This window comes from Saccostrea cucullata, unplaced genomic scaffold (assembly GCF_032062105.1).
Source record: "Saccostrea cucullata isolate Sc308-1 unplaced genomic scaffold, CSIRO_AGI_Scuc_v1 ctg5558, whole genome shotgun sequence".
Lineage (NCBI taxonomy): Eukaryota > Metazoa > Mollusca > Bivalvia > Ostreida > Ostreidae > Saccostrea > Saccostrea cuccullata.
This window is the reverse complement of record NW_026931773.1, coordinates 41595-49132: the sequence shown is the minus strand read 5'-3', so window position 1 is coordinate 49132 and position 7538 is coordinate 41595. Positions and strand designations below refer to the sequence as shown.

Here is a 7538-nt window from a genome sequence, read left to right as displayed (position 1 = left end):
ACAGTGTAGGGGTTAATTAAAACAAATATTAATACATCATATAATTCTAAACTGGCCGTGTAAGAGCTTAACAAATATCCATCTGCCGCTTTAAATTTTTTTCTTGCATATTTTATGAAATTATGGAAATGCTACAGTCTAATAAAAAAAAATCAAAAATTAATTGTTCTTTAGAATATAAAATTCTAAGTGAGACATGACTGCAATTTGTTGCAAATATATTAAAATTGAAATGTAATTTTTTTTTCAATGAACACATGTATAAATAATTCTAATTATATTATACAATACATGTACTAATAATTCAGTTTTAATCATACACTAAAACATCAATTTGTTTTAATTACATTACACCAATTGAAAGATCTTTATCTGAACTACAGCCATCAAGACCTTTTTAATTAACACAAACAACTATTAAGGCCATTTCTTTTTGCCCAACTCCCAAGAGATTAATTAAGATTAGATCTAGAGATGCTCTTGCCAGTTAACTCCAGACAATGAACTCATTAATTTCTCTCTAATTTGACATGCACATTTCTGCTATCAAAAATTCTCCTTGACCAGTGCTTGATAATTATGCCCATGGGACAAACTGAATTCCTCTCAAATCATTAACATTTGTTATAGAATTTGCTGTAAAGTATATGATAAAAAATAAGTTTTTACTTACTTTAGCATTTTTTAATAAGGATACAACTATATTTTTACATTTTTTAGGATTATGAAATTTAAAATTTAAAAAACTTAGTTTTTTAAAAAAAATCACTTAAATTAAAGGTAACAGTGACCTTGAGATAGGTCGTGACACACCGTCTACCCAAGATGCATAAATTGTCCGAGTTTGATGATTGTAAGTCTAATATTTTTCTAGATATGAGCCAAACAAATCACAAAATAAAAAAGAAAAAACGCCTGTAAAATGCAGAAAAATCATCCAATCATGATGAAAATCCCAGGTGCACACCTTCATATGGTGAATAATAAGTGTTTAAATTTTTAGACAAATCCATCCAACACTCTCTGAGAAATGGTCCAGACAAAATCTTGTCTACAGACAGACGGACAGACAGACGGACATGGTGATTATAATATACCCCCCTAAACTTCGTTTGCGGGGGTATAAAAAAGTTAAAGAAAGTTGGATGGACCTGAACACCATAACATGATAACTGCCCAGTTCTCACACAGTAAAATCATTTTTTGTATAAAGACAGGTATAGAATTATGTACCTGATACTCATCTTTCTGCTAAAAATAAACACATTTATGCTGAATTTCCATGAACTTTTAAAATATAATTTTCTAAATCATTCAAATTCTCAAAAAAAAAAATACAAAAATTAACAAAGAAAAAGAACCCCACCTAACTGAACACTAAAACTTTTTTGTTAAAAAATATGAATCTCTTTAAAAAAGAAAATCAAGATTGTTTTCAATGGAGTAGTTTCAGTAGTTTGTACTTTCAAATTTAATGTCCCTCCCTCATCAAACCTAATTAATTAGTTTGTACTTACATTTATGGCCCCTCCCTCATCAAACCTAATTAATTAGTTTGTACCTACAATGACCCCTCCCTCATCAAACCTAATTAGTTAGTTTGTACCTACAATGACCCCTCCCTCATCAAACCTAATTAGTTAGTTTGTACTTACAATGACCCCTCCCTCATCAAACCTAATTAGTTAGTTTGTACCTACAATGGCCCCTCCCTCATCAAACCTAATTAATTAGTTTGTACCTACAATGACCCCTCCCTCATCAAACCTAATTAGTTAGTTTGTACCTACAATGACCCCTCCCTCATCAAACCTAATCAATTAGTTTGTACTTACAATGGCCCTCCCTCATCAAACCTAATTAGTTAGTTTGTACCTACAATGACCCCTCCCTCATCAAACCTAATTAATTAGTTTGTACCTACAATGACCCCTCCCTCATCAAACCTAATTAGTTAGTTTGTACCTACAATGACCCCTCCCTCATCAAACCTAATTAGTTAGTTTGTACCTACAATAGCCCCTCCCTCCTATCTAATTAATTAGTTTGTACACATGACCCCTCCATCATCAAACCTAATTAGTTAGTTTGTACCTACTCCCTCATCAAACCTAATTAATTAGTTTGTACCTACAATGGCCCTCCCTCATCAAACCTAATTAGTTAGTTTGTACCTACAATGACCCCTCCCTCATCAAACCTAATTAATTAGTTTGTACTTAGCATAGTTTGTACCAATGGCCCTGTTAGTTTGCCTCGCTCCCTCATCAAACCTAATTAATTAGTTTGTAACATGGTCCCTCCCTCTCAGCATCGTCCATGGGCCTCGCTGGAACACTGAAAATGAAATACACATTCAGTATCTCAAACACCAATATCTCAGATACAATGGATAGTGATTTTTAAGTCTCAATGCCTACTCCATAAGTAGTTTACCCTGAATATCTATACATAAAATATACTTGAACCTCAGAATCTCCAACATCCATATCTCATTATCTTGGATATCTCAAATTTTTTCTCAGTCCAGTTGGGTTCAAGATAGCGAAGTTTGAGCATGTTGAGTGTAAAAATATATTCCTTATAAATCACTTTTGAAATAAACCTTGAAAAATGATATCATTTCATGGAACAATTTTTAATTCATGCATCTTTTAAAAACTATGACTCATGCGAGTTTTTTTTTTTTATAAATCGTCCTGTCCTGTAAACTGTAGACTTAAAATGTAGACATTAATTAATCATTTGAGTTTTATAATAAAACGAGGCCAAAAGGTCACAATGCTCACCTGAGTAACATTGGTTTTACACTATCCAAGGATGCTTCCACACAAGTCTCAGCATTTCAAGTCCAGTGGTAATATTTCTTAAGAAGGAGTTTTTATCATTTTTACTATATATTTCAATGAAAAAAATCTTGGGATTCCTCATAGTGGCCCACACCTACCCCTGGGGTGAGTTTCTGTCCTGGTAGTTCTTAAGATTTTTAAATGACCCCATCCTATTTTTGTCTTTCTTGATTATTCCCCCCTAGGGGTTGGCCATTTACTTCAATAATTTACACTCCCCTTCACCCAAAATTACCTCTTCAACAAAGGATCATCTCCTTACTTCACAACTCTAATTAAATCAGACACTCTTACCACTGTGCCTCTTTGGCAACATATATTTGATCGTAAAAAAAAACATGAACATAAATAGTATATACATGTATATTACTTACTCGAATTCCTCCCTCCATACGCAGTCAATCAAGATCGTCGTATCCACGTCGTCCATGGATGTGTCAGCCTCCATCGTGTCTGAGGAACAGCTGAAAGGGGAGTAAGACATGTTGAATGAACAGCTGAAAGGGGCCCGGAGTAATGAATATTGATTAAACTGCTGAAAATCAGTTACATAATCCTAACCCCAATATATCATACAGCAACATCATATCTCAAACACCAATATTATCTCATACAGAAAAAACTAATTGCACATCGAACATGGGCTATTTATTATAGATATGTTTATATTCACCAACATTGACAACAGCATAGCACTGTTAAGCTTTAAACTTTGAAGAAATCAACAACAAAAATAAGACTAGCACAAATAGAAACCTTTTTTAAATGCTAAAAATTTATTTTGTAAAGCTATTTTATTACCAGATGACTTTGATATTTATATAAAGCTACAACATTGTACTGTAGTTCCATTTTTTACTTTTATTCATGTGCAAGAAATTTCCGCAAGGTTTCTAAAGCTCCGTCAACGCGAATATTTCTCGCTGCGAACCGGTCCTTAAAGTCTATGTGCCTATTTATTAAGTTAAACAACAAATCCAAAATAAAATTAATCGCGAAAATTAATCGTCGCGAACTAGTTTCTCCTTTATAAATCGCGAAATAAAGTCGTCGTGAATAAAAGTTGGTTTACAGTATATCCCACTCTATATTGAATCTTAAATTAAGATAGGTTGCCTCATTAATAAAGTCATGTGACTTTTCATTAATGGTGATAACTAAATCTTTATTACATGTAGAACTTTGAGTACTGAGTGTCCTTTGTTTATTATAAAAGAGGTAGTTCAGAATTGAATGCTATCACTGCATTAACTTTTTGTAGAATGAATAAGCATTAAAAAAAAAAGCATAATAGAATACACATGTAGCTAGATCAATCAATTCTGACTAGCTTATAAAGATAAATATTTCAATTTCCAATTTATTTTTTTCTCTGTGATAACTCTGAAAGTTGTCGGAGTTTATTTCTTGATAATTCTGCCGAAATGTAAATTAGGCAGGTCGATAGGTCAGGGGCTAAGGCAGGGCTCGACATTAACGCTTGTCCGGTATCAATGAAAAAAAATTACGGACAAGTGAATATTGCTGGGCACTTGTCCGATTGGACAAGTGATTTTTTATGTAAAGAAGTCTTCAAATTTTTAATAATAATAATAAAAAAAAAACAACTGTTGAAAAGTTAATCGATTAAAAACGGAAGCAGTACATAAACCCAAATTTCGATCCCGATATCTAATGCTAATGTGTAAGTTCACACTTGATCGGGATCGATGTTCACTAACTGCAGTCATTACTATTGCATGGCGTGGATCTTACGACGTTTGTGGGTTTGGAATATATGTGATTAATATCATATTACCGTTTCACTTAGGAACATTTATGTTGTTGTCAGGACAGGAAATATAGATAAAATTTTGTTTTATATGTGTTCGTCTTATTTGTCAAAAAATAGATCTACTAATATATCAAGCACGTTTCATATTTTGATTTAAGTAATTGTTTTGAAGTTGACAGAATAAGATATTTATTGAAATTTTTTTTTGGACAAGTGAAGTTGAAGTTCGGACAAGTAAATATCTTGGTCACTTGTCCGAATGGACAAGTAGGGAAAAAAGTTAATGTCGAGTTAATGTCGAGGGAAAATACACCCATTGGGATATAGCAAATATAGTAACAAAACATGAATTAGTTTTTTTGTGTAAAAGAACTGTTAATTATTGATGTACGGAAGACCGTTGGTGCCATGTATGAAAAATATTTTATCTGGTGGCCACCACTTACTATATGGTGGTCGCCACATATATATCTGGCAGTCGCCACATATTTTATATGGGGGCCTCCAAATTGATGACATTTGGTCTTCAATCAAAGGAAAAAATATAATTATTACATACATTTCTTAAATAAACAATAAAATGTCCTTCTTTGTTAGTATTGGAATTAACCGTCAAAAATTATGGCCAAGCTTAAAGTTTATTTTACTAAGTGGGTCAAACTCTTAGGTCGAGGTTGAAAATATTGATACCAACTGAAAGATCTTGTCACAATGAATATATATATATATATACACATGTGAAGTATGAAAGCCCTAGCACCAACTGTTCTAAAGCCAAGGTTAATCTTTTTTTTTTTGGTTTAAGTGGCCGAGTAAAATTCCAAGGTCAAGAGGTCAAATTTGGTGGTACCCAAAGAAAAAATATACTTGTCACAAGGAATACAAAACATGTGAAATATGAAAACTATAGCCCCACCCAGTCAATAGTTGTGGACAAGGCAAACAAGACAAACAGATAAACAGACATGTAAACGGACAGACAGACAGACAGGGCAAAATTATATATTCCCGTATCTTCGATTATGGGGAAATAAAAACAATAAACTGTCCAAACTAATCTTTTTTTGACTCCCTCCTCCTGGGTAGGGGCAGCTTTTCCTCACACATCCATCTCCTAACCTCCAACCCCCTCCCCCCGTGGATATGCATAATAATCATTACATTTAAATCTGAAATATGTTTACTAGTTTAATATTTAAACTAAACTTTGATAAATGTAGGGTAAAGGCATGCATTGGATCATTGACATGACCATGCTAGCCTCATTGTAACAGCGAAACAGGAATATATTCGAGCATTTCTATTTTCTTACCCAAATCTCCTCGTCCGGTGCTGTGCAAATATGTCGTCGCAAACCATCCTCAAAGAAATCAAGGAATACGTAGGGAAATGAAAAGAAATCTCTGTCAACTCTGAATATCGTGCTTCTATATCGCCAAGTGTAATCTGGAATGGATGAGTACCAGCTCACGTGGTCAAAATCTCGAGGTGGCTGTGGTCACTGGGGCGTGAAAGTGTGAATAGCAAGGAAGACTGGAGAAAGGGTGGTGGAAGCTTGAATTTCTCATTTTAGGGGAGTGGGGAAAACACATTTAAATAAAGCTCTGATTTTTTCCCGTAGATCTAAGCACATTTAATTTGACAACATTCTGTATATAGGTACATGTATGTAGACCATGCGCGGATCTTAAGGGTAGGCCGGTGGGTTGATAAGAGCGGGATCTATATAAAAAAGCATATAGGTCCCTGATAAGAGGGGAGGGTGTTTTACCCGCCCCTGAATTTTTTAGTTATTTTAATAATTATGCTAAAGTATTTTTAGGTAAGGCGACATTAGACCCCTAGAAAACACGAACCGCTCCTCCAAAAGATAGATACGATAATTATGTGAAATGAAAATTCACTGCATGGTATAACATGACACGTATAGAGCTCAGGCCAAAATAAAAAATACCTTTGTTTCCCCTAACGCGACCGACCCAATTTAATCACGCCGACTGAAAAGATTTTTTTTAAATAAGATGATTCAAAATTATTTTTATTGTCGACCAAGTTTTATAAAATACAATTTCATCAAAATCAGTTTTTATCAGAACGGCCGACATTGTTCTACTGTGATTTTCAAGCATTTGATGGAAACAAAATAGCGTCCAAATGTGATTACAGAGTAGTTCTTTATAAAACAACGGCGATGTCTCAATCTTATGCCTATAGCTATCTAGAATTCTTCACTCTTGAAACAAGTTGATAATAAAATTCACCATGACTAATAAGAGTGTTTCAGAGGTGTCTTAGCGTCACCTGGAAATGTGAGTGAAAATTTTTTCGAAAGGGACGGTAAACAACGAACAAACAAATCTGTCTGTTGAATTTCAGAAACGTAATACATGGAAAGGCCAGCCTCATGACCAGATGAAGGGCCCACCTAGTGAACACATCATTCAATTTCACTGCATTTTATTTAATTTGAGTTTTGATCTGTTCCTATGTTTACTATATGCCATTTTGGAATCATAGGAGTTGTAAATACATCTGCATATTCATCCTGATAAATATTATATTTAGTTGTACTTTCATGCCTTTCTTCACGGGTTAAACTTTGTGACTATGACATTGTTTTATAGAGCATTTTTATCATTTGTAGATTTGGATTGGTTCATTTAAATATTGCTTAAATACTCTTTCCAAATAGTTTTGAAATCATATTATTCAGCTTCCTGATCGAGACGTCCATGCAGTTTATTTTTCTTTAATTAGGTCTTAATCCCTTCGATATTTGTTGGAACGACACTTGTACATTTTCCTATTGCTCCAGATCCACGTACTAAGCACTTTTTTGCCAGGAAGCAGTGGCGACTTTTTTTGAGCCAGCATCTTCTGCGACAAGTTTTTATGATCCCTGTTGATGGACCGTT

The 7538-nt window shown here is 33.9% G+C and overlaps 1 long non-coding RNA gene across 1 annotated transcript; it reads right to left on the bottom strand.

Moving 5' to 3' along the window:
• Positions 1-2296: 2296 nt before the first annotated feature.
• LOC134233511 (uncharacterized) lies at positions 2297-6035 on the bottom strand. Its single transcript, XR_009985010.1, has 3 exons — positions 5936-6035; positions 3224-3313; positions 2297-2337 (listed from the first exon to the last, which is right to left on the bottom strand). It is a non-coding gene; the product is annotated as an uncharacterized LOC134233511 (long non-coding RNA).
• Positions 6036-7538: the final 1503 nt, after the last annotated feature.